The following is a 20,023-nucleotide window of genomic DNA, read 5'->3' as shown; positions in this document are numbered from 1 at the left end:
ACACTCCATCTTGGGACTTAAGGAACAGAATAATTTAACATGAATATAGGCAGGGAATTAGAAGTCAGGGATGTCCTAGAAGAGGACAGAGTTGTTTTAAAATTTTGATTTTTTGAATTGATGATAGGCTGTAAGACTACCTGGGAAATTAGCTTTTAGATGGATGAAAAAATGAATAAAGTAAGTAATTAAAGAATAAATTAAAATTAATTAGTTACTTTGTAGTCAAGCTGGGTTTTAAATAGGATAGACTTCCACCTGCACAGTCCACCAATAGTCTAAAACCATACTCAAAGGTTTTTTTTGTTTGTTTTTTTTTACCCTGTAGGATCTGCCATAGCCTTGACTCTACTATCCTAGCTTTAAAGAATTCAGGGTCACGGAATTGCCATTATTACACTGAGACAATAGAATAAGATTCTCTCTCAATCTCTCTCTCTCTCTCTCTCTCTCTCTCTCTCTCTCTCTCTCTCTCTCTCTCTCTCTCTCTCTCTCTTTCTCAGTTTGGTTCTCTTGATAAAATGAAATTGATGTTTCATTTCATAGTAAACATTGCAGTTCTCCTCAGAAGAGTTTGTTTTCATCAGCTTGGAAATATATCTGCTCAGTTTTTTTTATTATAGGATATAAGTAAAAGATGAAATGATTTCACCAAGTGTTGAATGGATTTCCCCTGAATTCACTAGAGATTTTTACATCTTAGTGGTAGTGAGTTTATATATGGTTAATGCTTTTTGCAAGCCTCAGTTAGCTTGGGATAAATTTCTGCCAAAGTTCTATGTGTAAGTAAGCAAGATGAGGAACCCTGTGTAAAAAGAGACTTCCTCTTTGCTTTGAGATGCCAGCATCCACCAATGAATGTCTACATATTCACTGGCAGTTATTCAAAAGTCAAATCCAATGCTCACAGAAGTCAACAAAGCTAAAGTCTTCCAAACTGTGCAAATGTGAATTATAGATAAACAGACTTAGTGGCAGGGGAGCTGTAGGAAGCTGTTTGCCGCCAAAGCTGAAAGTAGCTTGCCTTTGGCTACAGATAGTAAAGCTTTTTCTGCTCAGCACTGTGATGATGCCATATCTCCAAGTGTTAAGAAAGCTGATTTTCCAGCAGTTTGCAAAGCTTTCTTTCATGGTTCTGTTCCCTTTAACTTTGAGAGAAGCTGCATTAATAAAATAAAATACAAACAATTTGAGTGTGCAAAATCTTAAAGAGGTATATTTTATTTCTAGATGATAAGGTATTTTGATCTTAGATACATGATAAGAGTCAACCAAAAAAAATACAGTTGTTTAGCTAAAATAATTTGAGTGTTCATTTGTACCTCTCAGATTCCTTTTGGCTGGTAGTTATCATATTTCTGGATCTATGGCCATCCTTATATTTTTAAACCCTGGCATATTATTTTTCTCTTGTATGTAAGTTATAGCATATATATATATATATACATATATATGTGTATATATATATGTAAGTATAGGGACAAAGCACGATCTGAAAAAATCAAAATTATGATGATGAGAGATGGCATCTTAAGGTTTGCAAAGCACTTTACATATGTTATCGTATTTGATTCTCTCAACAAACTTGTTAGCTAAATGCTATTATTTTCTCTATTTTTTTTGTATATGAGAAAACTGGTGCTAAAGAGAGACTGAAGGATTTACTCAAAGTCACTTAGGGAATGTCTAAAGCAGGATTTGAACTCATATTTTTACTGTCTCCAAGTCAAGACCTCACTCTAAAATACTATGGAGAGACAAATGGTAGGTTTGATTACAATATCCTTACAGTTATGGTTTTGTTTGTGAGAAGTCATTCATTCCCACTATTGGTGGCACATATACAATATAATTTATATACATATAATACTTCTATAATATGTATAATCATATACAACAATTATATATAACATATATAATATATACAATGTATTGAATATGTAATATACATACAATATAATTATATATGATATAACATACCTATAAGTGGCATAAAAGGCCAAGTGTTTCACTAGAAATGCATTCCATATTAAAAGAAATAAAGGACAATGTTCAGCATGTTAGGTGGAGTATCCTAGAGGCTTTATCAAAATTTGTGGGCAATAACCACACCAGATGAAAAACTGTGAAAAGTTAATGGGGATGGAGGAAGGTCCCACACCAATGAGATCAAGGGTCCTTCCCCAGGAAGTAAGAAATGTCTGAAAAATCTGTGCATGTGCTTCGCCATGAGGGGGTGACAAACACCTTGGGGAGTAAGATCACTCAATATTTTGATATCAGCTTCAGTGTTGTATAAAATGTGAGTATTATGTAAGCTAACATGAGCAGCAGGACTTTAGTCTTCTGTATTCTGGAGTGAAAAATTGAATTGAATCCCCATGAAGGATTTTTGATAGCAGGCATGCCTAACGGCACTAAGATAAAGCTATTGAAGAAACCTTGCATAGAGAAATGAATTATTTGGGAGGATGTGAAGAGTACACATTAAATGTAACAGGAAAGCAGACAGAGCCCTGTAGGTAGTGTGCAAATTACCTATGACATTCTGGTGTCCCTAGAGAGATCAGATTGTCAAAGGAGAAGAGATAGAAGACTCTCCTGAAAAAAGGCGGATTATTTGAAGATGTCATACAATACATGTATGAGAAAAAAAGAAGCTAAACCAAACTAAAAACAAAAAACCAGATACCTGGAGATAGATAATCCTGGGTATAAAGCAAAACATGGCAATCACTTTAGCAAGTTACTGTACTTCAAATTACTGTCCTTCTTTTGCCAAATCCAAAAAGCAAAATCAAAAGCAAAAAGGATAGGGCAAGCTACCAACACATTGCAGGAGGACCAGGTGCCTGGAGCAGAGAAACAGAGTAGATGTGTAACATTTCAAGGGACCAGATTTTGATTGGGTGTATGTTTTGAAATCAGAACACCCTTAAGCCACAGTATTTGAATTTATGCAGAGGTAAGAGAAATAATTTGGCACTACAGAGAACCTTCAGCAAGCTTATTAAAACACTCATTTTTATATCAGTTCAGAGTTTATATATATATGTATATGTATTATACATATATATATTAATTTATTCCACTCTCATAATAACACCATGAGATAGATATTATTATCTCCATTTTGTAGATGAACACACTGAGTCTGAGAGAATTCCACTGATTTTTCTAAGGATAACATAGCTTATGAATGTCTGAAGGAAAATTTGAAGACTCATTTTCCTGGTTTCAATCCAGAAATCTATTCACTGTGCCATCCAACTGCTTCCATGTCAAATTTCTCTATTCTTACAACACCAAGGGTAAGGTCGCTCTGATTTGCTGCTGAGGTTGAAGAAATGATTCAGAAGGTTTGTAGTCAAGAGAGAAATGAAGCTACATAAACAAGGACTGGTCTAATTATTAATGAACACTTCCTACTATAGAGATACCTGCTTGGACTGAAAAGGGGGAAAGAGAAACTTGGTTAGAATAAATGTTTGGATATAAAACAATGATCAATGTTTCTGAAGGGCTAGCTGATGGGGGCCCAGATATTCTATATGTTTGAAAAAATGGTTGCTTTTTTGTCACTTTTAAAAATATTTTTGAGGCCACCAGGTGAGACAGTAAATAGAGTAATCAAGGCAGGACCTAGAATCAGGAAGATCTGAGTTCAAAAACTAATGATATGACCCTGGTCACATAAGCTCTGAATGCCTCTGTTTTCTGAACTCTAAAATGGGATAATAATGGCACCTCCTTTCCTGAGTTGCTGCAAGGATAAATTGAGATATTTGTAATGTGATTTGTAAAGCTTTAAGTTTACGGTATTATCATTGTTGTTGTTACTTTATTATTATTATTATAGTTCATTTAACTAAAAATAAGATGGAATCTTCCTTAATTTGATAAATAAAATGTCCTTTGTCATGATTAAATAAATTAAAATTTTAAAAAATGCACTATCCAACCCTAATGAAATGAAAGCTTATGATAAAGACACTTGAAGAGTTATTTGAATGAGAGAATACTTAGAAAAAATATTTCAAAATAATTATATGTATAATTATTACTTAAACTCTACTTGAGATTATCCATGGTTGCCCAGATCTTAAGGAAGGTATGGCATAATGAGAAATAAAATAGCTCACTGGACTTCTTCACTAGGAGAAACAATGGAGTACAGCATGGAATAGGAGATCACAGCAGCTCAAACAAGAAGAGTAATTGAGGATATCTTACAGAAATGCGAATTAGATAATCTCTTCAAAGTTGAATGGGATTGGATCAATTTCAGGGAATATGGGTGGGTCAGGGACAAAGGCCATTGATCCATAAAGACCTAGAGCCTGACCTCACAAGTCCACTAATTATTCATGGGACTTAATTATTAATTATTCATCTGGAAGTGTAGGACTCCATGCAGAAGTGACTGTGTCTCAAGGTGGCTTATGCAAAGATTTAGAACTCTATGCATTAGTGAGAAGGATCACATTTATAGGAGCTTGAAGTTCCCTAAGGAAGTTAATGGCATCAGGGAGAAAGTAGACACAGATGTCCAGATACAATGAACATTTCTGATGTAATCAGCATTGATGGAGACCAACTTCAGCTAAAGATAGTAGAATATTTCAGGAAGTTAGGTTGGGCTACTAACTTGGAACAGGGATCATTCATGCCTTCTGTGTAGGAGCTGACAAGAATCAAGAAACAAAGGAGAGCAGGGAATATTAATAGAGCACTAAAAGAATTCTCAAGAGAGGAATCACAGACAATCAGTGTACATGGTTCTGCATTGTGTGAAATATGGGAAGATTGTTTAAGAAAGAAACTCAGTATGAGGACCATCATGTATGGGATAGGGGCAAGCCCAAGAAGAAGCATAAATAATGTACTTTAATAACTCCTGGATTTGGGGGTGCCATTCTGTGAAAATCTCTAGAAACCAGAAAAAAACTGCCTGATTAGAGATGGAAGACTCCAGAATTTTCCTGACAGAATCAATCTACAAATAGTGATCATATCCCTATCATCTGCCTGATCCTGTGTTAGGTTACAAATACTAAAACAAAATAGTTTCTACCCAGGTAGAACTTCTGTCCTGGGGGACTGGGAGGAGGTAGCTAAGTGACTTGGTGGATTGAGAGCCAGGCCTACAGATGGAAGATCATGAATGAAAATCTCTCATCTCAGACACTGCTTAGTTGTGTGATCTTGGGCAAGTTACCTTAACCCCCATTACCTAGCCCTTACTGTTCTTCTACCTTAGAACCAATGCACAGTATTTATTCTAAGATAAAAGATAAAAGGGAATTTTTTTTGTAAAGAAAGTATTTATATCTTATCCAAGGAAACTATGTATATATCAAAGTACAAAAAACATATATAAAATAAATATAAGGACAACATGAAATAATCAAACTGTTAATCAATAGCATCTTAATAGAATTTCAGACTCCATGACTTTCCCATAATGAGTATAAGTTTATTTTCAAAATACCCTAGACTAGGCAGATGGTGGTTCTCTGTGCTGGATCTGTCAGATGTGAAGTAGGAGTATTATACTTAGACCTTATTAATTTGTCATTTTAAATGTGTCCAAACCATTCCTGACTATTTCCATAAAGAGAACCAAGACTTGAACTAGTCACATAGTTTCCTGCTGGCCTAAATACATAAGATGGTGCACAAGTATTCAGCACCAACATCATCCTAAGGCTTCTGAGCAACAGATCATTATGGCAACAATGAGGCAGAGAAGTTCCCAGCTAAATTAATATTGCATCTTTGTTGAATATTCTTCCATGTCTATGGCTAAGTAAATGTTATTTTCTTATTTAAAAAGATGGTCTACCAGTTTGACACTTCATTTCAGAAGCTAGAGATTCCCCTGAACTAAACCTACAAGATGCAGATGGCAGAGGAGAGAAAGGAGAAGACAATCTTCATCTTTTAGGATTCTCCGATTTTAAACATATGCCCCAAGGAATATTTTGGGTGACTGTAACTTTTAAAAGAGTTTTGGAGAAATGTTAATGTATGTGGATCATTTTATTGCCTTTGGGAAGAGAAGAACATGGAGAAAATCCATGAAAGTGTTACATAAGAGTAGATGAGGCTAGTCTGAAGCTGTCAGGTTATTAAACACCAAGTTCCTCAATGCCTGTGCCAAGTGCATGAGTTCCAGGGTGTCTCAGGAGAAATGTTATACTGACACTAAGAAGATAGAAGCATTTGTCACCTCGTTTTACCCACAGTATTTTGGAGAGCTGAAGACTTTTCTGGAATTTAGAAACTTCTAACAGAAAGGTATGAAGAACTAGGACAGTATTGTCAAGAACTATTAGGCAAATGAGGAGAAATGGGAGCAGGGCTTACACAATTAGAGAAGTCAAGGCAACAAAAGCATTTAAGCACCTACTACAGAAACAGTCCTTTGCTCTCAAAGAGTTTGCACTTTAATGGTGGAAATAGGAGGCAAATACCTCTATACCAACCATTTATACACAGAATGAATTGGATTTCTTGGGAGGAGACATTAGTATTGGTCCCTCTTAGGACTGAAAAAGCTTCTTGCAAAAGGTTGGATTTTCATTGAGGTCTAAAGGAAACCAGGAAGCAGAAATGAGGAGGGAGAGAATTCCAGGCATGGGGGATAGCCAATGAAAATACCTGTAATTGGAAGATGTGAGTGTCTATTGTAGGGTGATATATGAATATGTATGTATGTATGCACATACACAGTATCTGCTATTATGTATTTGTTAGCCTTTTTCTTCCTGATACATACTTTTGTTATGTTTGCTAGTGTCCAATGTTATGCATGTAATATCTATGTAAGTAGTATGTGTCATACTTATACATGTTTTATCAGCACATGCAACAAATTGTATGATGTTTTAAGCTTGTGTTATGATATCAGTGTATGTCAACATTGTGTACATTAATTTCACATTTTTGATTAGATGTCATAATTAAATGAAAAGAGATAAGAGTCTGGATATAAAAAATTTGGGTGGGTTAGGAATGCTAAGGTAAAGAAATCCCTAATGTCAGTGACTTTCCCAGATTTAGAAAGAGGGGCATTGTGGTGTCATAGATCCAGAGGGATACTTCATGTTAGGAAGACATAGGTTCAAATCCTGCTTCAGACACTTACTACTTGTGTGATGCTTAATTTGTTCATCTATAATAATGGAGACAACGGCCCCTATATAGCAGGGTTGCTGTGAGGATTAAGTGAGATAATATATTTGTAAAGTGCTTAGCATAGTGCCTGACACCAAGGAGGCACTCTATAAATGGTAGCTATTAGTCATTGTAAGGATCAAATGAGATACTATTTTTAAAAAGCATTTGACACAGTACCTGGAACAAAGAAGATACTATATAAATTCATATTCCCTTCTCTTCCATCTCCTATTAAATAGCACCAACTGGTGTTACTGTCCCTGTGTCAGAAGCTGGGTTTGAATATTGTACTACTCTATCCATTATTTTTTGAAACACTAATGTTTCAAAAAACAATATATATTACACATATAATCCATGTGATTGTGTGTGTATGTGTGATATTTTAGATATCCTTTTCCTAAGATGTAGCATGCTCAGTGATGATGTTTATGTCATATGGCCAAGGCTAACCCTACAAGGTTCTAATGTTTTACTGAGAAGATCTAACAAAAGTTATACATTCATGCATTCATCTGACTAGTCAGTCTTAACATACTAATACTTTCTTTTGGGGTATGGTTTATTTAATTTTTTGTCATTGCATCTATAGTACCTAATGACTGGTACAAAAGCATATACATTATAAATGTACCCCTTGGATTGAATTGAATTGAAAAATGAAGAAGAGATAAAATTATTGGTCTATTACCAAAAAATGATTAGGGTAAATCTGAGCTGAGGTGAACTTTTTGAGAGTGGTTATTTCTTTCAGTTGAGATGGTGGTGACTCAGAAGCCCAAAATTACACTCCCATAGCCCCCTATTTTCACGAAGAAGGGAGAGATGTTCCTTTTCATAGCTCCTCTTTGAGACCATGCTTGATCATGATCTAGCACAAACAGGTGTTACTGTCCCTGGTCCATAAAGCCCTATTACAATTTTAATTTCAGAGCTTTCAGTTTTAATTATTTTGCTTTCTGTTTTTTCCTCCCCTTCTCTCCCATTTTCCCTCTCTGTCTTTCTCCTTCTCTCTGTCTGTCTCTTTGTCTCTCTCCTCCTTCTGTTCCTCTCTTTCTCTCTCTCCATCTGTCCATTTGTCCACCTCTCTCTCTCTCTCTTTCTCTTACTTTGTCATTTAATTGACACTAAGTATCATTTCCAAGGCAGAAGAATGGTAAGGGGTTAGGCAACTGGTGTTAGGTGACATGTCCAAGCTCATACAACTAGGAAGTGTCTCAGGCCTTATTTGAACCCAGGCCCTCTTGACTCAAGGCCTTGTTCTCTATCCACTGAGCCACCTAGCTGCCCCTACATCCATTATTTCTTACAGAACAGTAATATTCCATTATATTTGTATAACATAACTGGCTCAGCCATTCCTCAGTTAAATGGATATCAATTTTGTTTCCTTTATGAATATTCTCTTTTACTTTTCTTATTATCATCATTGTTAGTTTCATTTTTTTTTTATTTAGTGCATTCCTTATTGTTTGGTGGTGGTGGTTGTGAGAGTAAGGCCTTATACTACCTTTCACTGCTGGAAATCTTGACCCAGTTCCTCTTTTCCAACAAGGGTATACTCCTCAGCTCTGCTGCTTCCCCAAATTTTATATGTATATTTATGTGTATTTATTTATATATGTATATATGTAGATACATGCATATATATTTATACACAGACATATGTATATAAATGTATATATGTGCATGCACATATAAATTAATGCACATGAACACACATTTATATAAACAAACATACATATATAATTTGTATATATATATGTGGGTGTATATATGTATTCTTAAATGCATATATATTCTTAAAGGAAAGCATGATAACCCACTAAACATACACTTTTCTAATTTTTTCACTTCTCAATTTTCTTTCCCATATGTAAACAAATATACACCATAAACGTGTATATTCCATAGGAAATCTCAATGGGCAATGAAGTTTTGGATTTTATTTCTTTCTAGCTTTTACTAATTAACTGCTAATGTTTTATTACAGTCTTTTACATAATTTTCTTCATAAATTTACCACATGAAATCTGATTTTATTACATACAATGTCATTACCTTTCTTTCTCTCTAAAATGATGTGAAACCATTTCCTTAATATTGACAAACTGAATTCCTTTCCCTCATGCTTGAGTAGAACACTGTATCTCACTGGAAAGGAAAATAGGAGGAGAATACTGCTACTTAAATTATATACTGTTTTATGCAAATTGAAGGCCTTAGGGTGGGGACCTCACAAAATGGATGAGCTGGCTACAATTGCATTATTAACTTCTAGATGCCTACTGAGAAGAATCATGCATTAAGACCTTTGGATTTAAGCTTCTGTGAATGTTTATAATGTTATTTTCTTTCCTTCGCATAAATGGGAAGAATTTGATTAGAAATACCTCATTGGCTCTGTTTCACTGAAGGAGATCTGAGAGCTCAGAGTTAGGACCGTGCTTTTTATCTCGTTTAATTTCTCTAAGCCATCCTAATTAAACACCTGAAAAAACAGGTGCCTTGCAATGTTCTCAACCCAAAGACATTTTATGAGGAACAAGCTTCCCGTGTTTAAACTATATTCCTAAACTGTGCCTAGAATGTCTACCTAAGGGATGCAGATTTTTTTTTCTCTGTAGAAACTTAGTCTGGATTTGTTGCATACCTTTCTCTTACTTCCTACTATATTGCTCCCAGCTGACATACACTTTTCCTGCTTCCAAATGACTATGTATTTCTGGGGGGATAGGGATCTCTTTGCAAACAATCTTGTCATTTAAAACTCACAGAGGGGGCATCATAAGATGCACCTCCGGCTTTTTACATTGGTCTCAAGAGAGCAACTGTCTTTCAATTAGATTTCAAGCAGAATGGCATAAAGGAGAGGATGAACTGCCCTCAGTTTCATCTAAGAGACCCTGTTACTTAGCAGAGACTAACTAGTTCATCTGACTTTCATTGACATTTGCTAAGAGGATAGAGATTAAAAGTTTCCAGAAGCCAAATTTGCTACGTATTTATTTCTAGGCAATTTCATTATTTTAAATTCTCATTATATTTATAGAATTATTAATTCATTTATTTATTATTTATCCTAATCAATTTTAATCATATTTATTTCTAGGCAATTCTTACCGACAAAATCTAAAGCATTCAGATTAAATTAGGACTTATATATCAAAGACACTGGTAAATGTGCCTTTCACCCTTCTCTATCAAGCCTACTCTGGGACAATGGCATTGGAAATACAAATAAGTGAAACAAACTTAGCTATCAGAAATTTTATAGTCGAATGAGGGATTAGTATACATATTTACATATAATGTATGTGTATACACACTCATGATTAATACAAGTTAGCTTGGGAAGGGACAGATACTAGTAACTAAGGGGGGAGATTAGGAAGGAATACCTCTAGGTAGTTAAATAAATCCCATGCACTTTGAAATTATTACCACTTTGTTCATATCTATAATTACATTTTAGAGTCTATGAACACAAAGGTAGCAAAGTCACCACATCCAGCGTCTTTAAAATCATCCCCATGGAAGCCCAGTTCTTATTATATGGAACACCGTGATGAACTGTGAACAGACCTGACTGTGACACAAAGGTCCTCATGGTTTACTCTCAGAGTGGAACTGATAAAGTGTTTGTCCCTGCCCCTGGAAAGTCCTTCTTTTATGTCCTGCTCTGAATGTAATATGATTCATTTTCATTAAAGGAAAGGGGGGAAAAGCACCAGACCCATTGTTTCACTGACAGTGGAGAAAATTCATGCAGTGTGTAAGGTTCAGAATATATTGAGAGAACACAGTTAGTACAGATATACTTTCCTATAAACCAAATGATTAAGAACCCAGAGGGGTCACATCAATTTTGCCTAGAGAAAAATCAAAACTATGGATGTGGAAGTAAAAAAGGCAACATCAAATCATAGTCAGACAGACGCCTCTTCTTGCCTCACAGGACTGCTGGGAGCAAAGCATTTGGTAAACCTTAGCACTTTAATAAATATGAACTATTATTAGTGAACAATATAACCACGACTTTTGAGGGTTGGGAGGAAGTCAGAATTGGAAAGGACACTGTCTGATCTACCCCAATCATTTTACCAATAAGGCAACTGGTACTCAAAGGGGTTGAATGACTAGTTAATGGAAGAAATAGGTCTAGAACCAGGAATGCTGTCTTTCTAGAGAGTGCCTCATTCACAATAGCAGATTTCCTTCCTTAAAAAACTCATCTGCCAAATTAGACAGATTTTATGAAACTAAAAAACTGATCCCTCAAAGTAGTCCTCTGATATTTTCCCCTTGTTATGTTATTCCTGTCTCAGACAAAGACTGAACAGCAAATTTCTCCCTTTAAGACTGGAATTCTGTAACTTTTCTTGGCTCGTGGGTCTCTTTGCCAGATTGATCAAGCCTATGGACTCTTTCTCAAAATAAATTTTTTAAATGTTTGAAATACATAAAATTAGAAAGGAAACAAGTTATACTGAAATAGTTGTCAAAATATTAGGAGAACCAGTAACCAGATGGTTTGCCAGTTAAAAACTTCTACAAGAAGTTATTATCAGGTTAGCAATATTACAAAAGCCATTCCAAAGGTTTAGTGAGAGTATTTTGAAAATGTATGAACACACTTGAATGATAAATATAAACAGAAAAAGAAAAGTTAAATTTTGTTCTGGTCTAGAACTGTAACTCTCCTGGAATCTTCTAAGTCACTCCTGTGCAGAGTGAGTGGCATCAATCAATCTACATCCTTAAGTTAATACTTCAATTTTATTGTTAAGATATCTGCTGAAAAGGAAGATAAGCCCTGAAACTAAGAACTTTAATTTTTTAATGGTTTCATTAATTATTTCAAGATCAAGAGGTTTCCACAGACAGTAGAAAGAAATGCTGAATTTGGAATCAATGGGTCTGAATTCAAATTCCAATTCTTGCAGTGAATAACTGTACTATCATGGACAAGTCATTAGTTCCTTTGGGCTTCAGTTTCCATATCAGCAAAATGAAAAAAAAATCAACTGGATGACCTCTAGGCAGGGAATTTTAAGAAAAATGACACTTACAGTGGGAAGGGGGAATAATGGTGCAGGGGAACTCAGGATAGCAACTTCCTCATTTTGTCACTGATTTTCTTTGTGAGCTTTAATAAATTACTTAATGTCTCGGGCAAAGAGCTTCCCCATAAAATGTGGTGTTTGAGTAAGAGAACCTACAAGGTCATTCTAGTCCTATAAGGCCCATAACTTTACTTTTCAATTGCTTCGTAATATTCTATTTATTTAGAAGAACACCAATGTAGACAGGTTTGTTTGGTTTTTTTTTTTTTGCATTTAGCAGTCTTCTCCCTCAGAATGTAGATAATTTACAAATTCAAGATAAAAGAATCACTGTCGTGATAATGAACAAAAATATAAATAAGATTATAGTGTGCTGTATAATATCTAAATAAATTTCTCAGTAATGGTATATTCCTACATGGAGCCACTACAATGTCAAAATACTTTGAAATGTGCCTGATAGAAACATAAAGTTTCAGAGCCTTCCCCTCTGGAACTAATGTACATAGGCAAAGGCTTTTAAGCTTTTTAGTGTGTATGTCATAGGTCTGGGGAAGTCTGGTAATATTTATGGATCCATTCTCGGAATGCTTTTCTTAAATGCCTACAACAAAATAAAGTGCAGGATTTCAACAGAAATCTACTATATTAAAATAGTTACCAAGATTTTTTTAAAAGCCCTCACCCCCATTCCTATCAAACTACCAAGAAACTTTTTTACCAAATTAGAAAAAGTTATAATCAAAAATTCAGAATGGGTGAATGACCTGAATATAAAGAAGGAAACTATAAGTAAACAGGGTGAAATAGAATAGCATACCTGTCACATGTATGGGAAAGGAAATTTTTTTTCAGACCAAGCAAGAGACAGAGAATATTACAAAAGGTAAAATGAATAATTTTGATTACATTAAATTAAAAAGTTTTTTGTACAAACAAAATGAATGCAACCAAAATTAGAAGGGAAGCAACAAATTCAGGAAAAAAGCTTTATAACAAAACCTCTGACAAAGGTCTAATTTCTCAAACTTATAAGGAACTAAATCAATTGTGCAAAATATCAAGCCATTCTCCAACTGATATATGGGCAAGAGAAATGAATAGGCAGTTTTCAGATAAACCAAAACTATCAATAAGCACATAAAAAAGTGTTCTAAATCTCTTATAATTAGAGAAATGCAAATCAAAACAACTCTGAGGTACCACCTCACATCTAGCAGGTTGGCTAATATGACAGCAAAGGAAAGTAATAAATGTTGGAGGTGATGTGGCAAAATTGGGACATTAATGCATTGGTGGTGAAGTTGTGAATTTTTCCAGGCATTCTGGAAGGCAATTTGGAACTATGCCCAAAGGGCTTTTAAAAGAATGCCTGTCCTTTGATCCAGCAATACCACTACTAAATTTTTTGTATCCCAAAAAGATTTTAAAAATGGGAAAGGTTCTGTTTGTACAAAAATATTTATAGCTTTGCTTTTTGTGGTGGCAAAAAATTGGAAAAAAGTTGAGATAATGGATAAAAAAATTGTGCTATATGATGGTGTTGGAATACTATTGTGCTATAAGGAATGATGAACTGCTTGATTTCTATATGAATGGGAAAGACTTACATGAACTGATGCAGGGCAAAAGAAGCAGAACCAGAAGAACATTATACACAGTAATTGAAACATTGTGGGATGATCAAATGTGATTGACTCCGCTACTAAAAGCAATGCAATGACGATACAAGTACAACCCTGAGAGACTTTTGAGAAAGAATGCTATTGACATCTACAGTAAAAAGTATAGGGAGTAGAAATCCAGAAGAAAACATATGCTTTATCACTTGTTTATATGGGAATATGACAAATCATTTTTGAGTTTTGGTTTTAAAAGGTTACTCTATTATAAAATAAATAATATGGAAATAGGATCTGAGTGTTAATATATGTATAACCCAGTGAAATTGTTTGTCAATGCAGGGAGCAGGAGAGAACAGGGGAGGGTGACAACAAGAACCATGTAACCATGGGGAAAAATTAAAAGAAATTGTAAACAATTTCATTTGAGAGAAGAAAAGACTTAAATTTTTTAACCCTTTCTCCTCACTTTTACCTCTAAGAATTTATAATTTTGTCTACTCAGAGAGTAAATTTCCTATTATCCTTCCTTCCAATTTCTTTCTGAAACCTTTGTGATTTGTACACACTTGTAAGTTTGAAAAACAGTATTTACTTTCTATTCTTTTTATCTTTTATTTTTCTACACTTTCTACTTTTTTATCTACTCTAAACTTTGTTTTTATGTGAGGAAAAACCAAACTTTTCACCCTAAGTGTTTCTGATAGAGCAAAATCTTGATTGTTATAAAAGAAGCAACATGTAATGCAAGGAGAAAAGGTACTCACAAATATTGGTGTTTCTCTCCATTAGCAGTTAGAAAGAAGCAGTTCTTAACAGGAATTCTCTCTCAGGATGTTTTAGTCTTTAAAGAGAATGGAGTCAGAATGCTAGGTGTGAGACCATCAAAGGGTAATAATAGTGTAATATTTCCCAAATTGAGCCAGCAGTCAACATGCAAATAATTGAGTTTCTACACTCAGAAATATGCAGTTGTTTGACCAATCAAAGCACAAGAGGATATCTGGGCCATACAATTCTATAATTTTTTGTGCAGTCTGACCTACTCATCTTGTAGTAGTCCTTGGACTTCTTGCCTCTGACTCTCCTAGTTTGTACATCACCTTACCCCTTTATTTATAATACTATTTTCCTTTCTTATAAGTCACTAAAATCTCATTTAAAAATAACAGAAATTGAGTACTTTCTTATTTTTATCTTAATAAATGGTATTCTTAAAATTCATTGTCCCTCATTGAGCATTTAAAAAAATAAACTTATAACAATGAGTAATTTTTGACAACAAGAAGAAAATGACAATAAAGAGGACAATAAGCTGGTAGAGGAATGACACTGTTTTTTTTCCCCTGTTTTTTGTACTGAAAATCATTGAGTACTTAAAAGGTACTTAATAAAAAGGTGGTAAAGTAAAAAGAATTTAAAAGAAATATGAAAGGTGCAAGTTGCAGAAAACTACAAGAATTCAAAAACTTCATTTGAATTGAATATTAAGAATTTTCTGTTTTGAAAAGCCTCAGAACATTTATTTTAAATTTATTTTAAATTGGTTATGCCAATGAGGACTGAACAGTAATAGGTAATGGTTTCAGATAACTAAAGGACCTCCTCCTCTCACTGGGAATTTTACAAAGTACAAGAGTGAACAAAGGACCTCTATTTTCAGCTAATCAGCAATGTTGATTCTAGTAAATCTAGAGATTCTTGGAAGCAACATAAAGACAGAATTGAAGATGTCATGCTGTAAAACTACATATGTGTTTACACAATTTCATCTTTCAAAGGTAAGTCCTCCTCATCTGCATCTTACTTGAATACTCAGGTAACCAAATGGAGCTGTAATTTGTCATCTATTTGGTTTGTCCTCCAGTGTCCCACGTGTCCTTCAATGACTCACATCACAGTCCAATTAACCCTGTCCATTCCTTGAGACTCTTGTGCATTCTCTTCCATAAATTTACTACAGTGGGTCCTACCATTGTGCTGGAGGCTTTCTTTTACTTTTCTTGACATCAAAACCAGTAGAACTCTTTTCCTAGAAAGTATTTCCCTGATGACATAATAGCAAAAAATTAATATAGAGTTTTAATTTTTGCAAAGAATTTCACTCCTAATATTTCATTTGATCTTCAGAATATCCTTGTCAAATAAGTGATATAATTATTCTCATTTTATCGATGAGTAAACCGAGTCAGATGTTAAGTGGCCTGCCTATGGTGATATAATATGTGAGGCAGGATTAGAATTTAGTTTTTCCCAACTTCAAGTTAAGCATGCTACCACTGCACCACCTAACTCTATAGAATATATATACCTCCTGTCTTTTAGACTTTCTCACTCATCATGTTATAGCCCAGCAACTCTCCATTGCCCTCTGTGTGGTGCTCATTTCCATCACTTCAGAGACTAAACTGCTCTACGTTTCATAATCCTAAAACAATGGGGAAGGAATGAGCACCTCAACGGTTAGGGAATATTGAGTTAATTCATCAGGTTATCTTGCTTTGGTTTTTAATGTCCTAGACTATGGAGTAAGTTGAAATGTTTGTCTCTTGTGCATAATTCTTATTTTCCAGTCATCGAGAGAGAAAATAATGTGTGGCCTTCCATCTTGCTGGTCACAAGAGCAAGAAATGGGTATGCAAATCATTGATAAATTGATAATTCAAATAGATTATCAAAGGGGTTTGGACTTCAGGCGAAGTCATCCCAGGGTTTCTGATAAATGTACCAGCTGGAAGTGGGACTGAGGTGTAACAGGAGAATGAGGAGTTACAGAGTTGTAAAAGTCTATAAATTGTGCCTGAAATATGATTTTTTGGAAGCATAGGGAAGCTTGGCTTCCCTAGAGACAACTAGGTGGAAAAATGGATAGAGTACTGGGTTTAGTGATAGAAAGACCTGAATTCAAATCCACCTCAGACCATTATTAGCTGTGTGACTCTGGGAAATTTGCTTAACTTACATCTGCCTCAATTTCCTCATCTCTAAAATAGAAATAATAATAGCATCTATCTTTTAGGGTTGCTGTGAGGCTCAAATGAGATACTTATAAAGAATTTGGCACAGTTCTTGGAAGAACACAAGTCCTTTTATTCTTCTCTCCTTTCTTCCTGGGTAGGCTTGGTAAAAGTACAGAATTATAGATGCTTGGAGGCCTGTTTGTTCCATTCTATTTCATGGAGGCTATCACTATGTGGTTGTGATTTTTACCTTTTCTTCTTTTTAAAATGTTTAATGTTTTAATTTTCTATGCCCTCAAAGAGCTTGCACTCTCCCCTCCCCCGAATGCCTATTGATACAATTTCTAATATCTTTTTCCTGACATTTTGTAATCTGTGCTCTCTTCTTCCCTTCCCTCCCCAAGGAGGAAGGTAATATTATATAGATCCTATATATGTTATTATACAATACATATCTCCATGTTCGTCATGTGAAATAAGACACATATTGCTTATACTATAGAAAAATTCAGTTAAGAAATAAAAGCTAAAATGGCACGATTCAATCTGCATTCATACTCCATCAGTTCCTTCTCTTGCAGTGGATAGATAGCTCTTTTCATCCTGAGTCCCTTGGAGTTTTCATTTATCCTTGCCTTGTTAAAAATAGTTAATCCATTCACATTATTGTTGTTATTGTGTACAATGTTACCCTGGTTCTGCTCACTTCGTTTTGCATCACTTCACACAGATCTTTCCAGTGTTTTTTGGTGATCATCTTATTCTTATGGCACAATAGTATTTCATTACAATCATGTATTCCACATCTTAGTCAGCCATTCCCCAATTAATGAATATCCCTTCAGTTTCTAGTTCTTTGCCACCACAAAGGGGGAAAAAGTGCTATAAATATTTTTTAGGTAGGTTCTCCATCTTTAATCTCTTTGGGATAAAGACCTAGTGATGGTATTATTGGGTAAAATGGTACTGGGTAAAATTGGGTAAAAAGGTGCCTCAGTGGATTGAGAGCCAGCTGGAGACAGGAGGTCCTGGCCTCAGATACGTCCTAGCTGTGTGACCCTGGACAGGTCACTTAAGCCCCATTGCCTAGCCAGTTCTTACTGCTCCTCTGCCTTAGAACCAATACACAGTATTGATTCTAAGATATAAAATAAGAGTCTTTTTTAAAGGATATGCACATTTTATTGGCCTTTTGGGCACAGTTCCAGATTGCTCTCTAAAACAGTTATATCAGTTCACAGCTCTACTAACAGTGTTTTAATGTCCCAATTTTTCTACAACCCATCTAACATTTATCATTTTCCTTTTTCTGTCATGTTAGTCTGGTGAGGGCGAGGTGGTACCTCAGAGTTATTTTAATTTGCATTTCTCTAATTGAAGTTATTTCAAACATTTTTTTTCACATGACTAAAGATAGTTTTAATTTCTCCATCTGAGAATTCCCTGTTTATATCCTTTGACCATTTGTCATTAGGGGAATGGTTTGTATTCTTAAACTTTTAAACTTCTCTTTAAAACTATTTAATGCCCTTTCAGTTTCCACCCTGCATTTTAATTTCACTTATTTAATTTTGTAATCATTCTTTTCATTTATTCTAGCCACTAGAATATGTGTTGTGGCTGAGCTATTTCCCCCCACCCCCAATGGCTATGCTTTTTGTTTTTGTTTTCTTATTTATTCACTTATTCTTCTTTACTAATATTGTCCAATTCATAATTTCAGTCTCAGGCCAGTCCTTTCTGGAAATTTTGGATGAGTTGGTTAGGCCTTTTATTTTTCCTTTGCATATTCATTAAAAAAAAACTTTACCTTTTTAAGAAAAAAAAAATTAGAATTTGTCCCAAGGCAGAAAAGAGGTAAGGGCTGGCCAATTGGGACTAAGTGACTTGCCCAAAATCACATAGCAAGGAACTGTCTGAAGGCAGACTTGATCCCAGGATCTCCTGTTTCCACACCCTTTTTTTTAGTCTTTTTGCTACTGTCCTTGTTGAGCTGAATGTTAGTTGCTGCCCTCTGCTTCAATCTTTGGCTTCTGCTTAGTCCTGGTGATCTACTAGGGATACTAGCTTTGGGAAGTCTGTATTTTCTTTTTCTTGCACAATGTCCAATAAGAAATTGGTTCTGTCCTCTGCTGTTTCATTGAGAAGTCTCCCTAAAATGATGTAGATCATAAGGATCTCATGCCTTCTATTCAGCCTTAGGGCTAACCTTATATATGTCCCTAATGGTCCTTATCTCCTGCTGTGATAGAGGAGTGCACAATTGGGTTCTGTTTCCTGATCAGTGACTTAAGTCAGGAAGTGACTCTTTCCCCAAGTTCTATTTTAACAGACTAGGATTGGGTTCTAGTTTTTGGTCATTGATTTTTCATGGTCACTCTCATCTTTCTGCTGGTTTGTGTCCCCTAGTTTGTAGAGTACTGAACATTTTCAAGTCACTTCTCTGCATCTCCTACAGATTTTCCCACTGCAGCAGACCTACTCATCTTTTTCAATTCTAGACTGAATGTTGGAGCTTTCTATTGTTTCTTCTTCTTTTTTCTTTGACATTTGTCTCTTTGTAGTGCTTTTCAGATATTTGCTGAGATTTATGAGGAAAAGCGTCAATATTCCAATGCATTAGTGATCCCATTAACAGGAATATTGCCTCTGTCAATCAAGTTTGCAATTCACCTATGATTCTTCATCTTTAACTTCTCAAAACTTCTCAAAAGTTCAATACGGAAAGTCCATATTATATACCAAAACAATCTACCCTAAATTAATATTTGTCCTTAGAAAAATGTGTTTGAATTTATTGGAAATGAACCACCTTCAATTTTTCTTGATATCATGAGGCAAATAATGAAGCATGAAGGCTATTTTGAGATTTGCTTCCTCCCGTTTTCTTTTTTCTTTCTTTCTTTTTTTTTTTTTTTTTTTTTTTTTTTTTTTTTTTTTTTTTTTTTTTTGCTAATACACTGCTTGGTCATGTATACCACTTCTAAATTTAAACGTAATATGTTCACACCCACCCTCTACCATACTACTGACTTAAGAAATACTCAACTTTAATTCATTAAAGAATGTAGTATTCCATGACTCACAGTCATACAAAATCCTAGAAGAATATTTGTGTTTTAAATACTCGCTTTTATTTTAGGAGGAAGTTTGAGGTCATTATAAGAAACTGGTGATTTCCTAGAGGCTATCT

Source organism: Gracilinanus agilis, chromosome 6, assembly GCF_016433145.1.
Source record: "Gracilinanus agilis isolate LMUSP501 chromosome 6, AgileGrace, whole genome shotgun sequence".
Classification (NCBI taxonomy): domain Eukaryota; kingdom Metazoa; phylum Chordata; class Mammalia; order Didelphimorphia; family Didelphidae; genus Gracilinanus; species Gracilinanus agilis.
The sequence above is the reverse complement of the archived record's forward strand: the minus strand, read 5'-3'. Positions refer to the sequence as shown.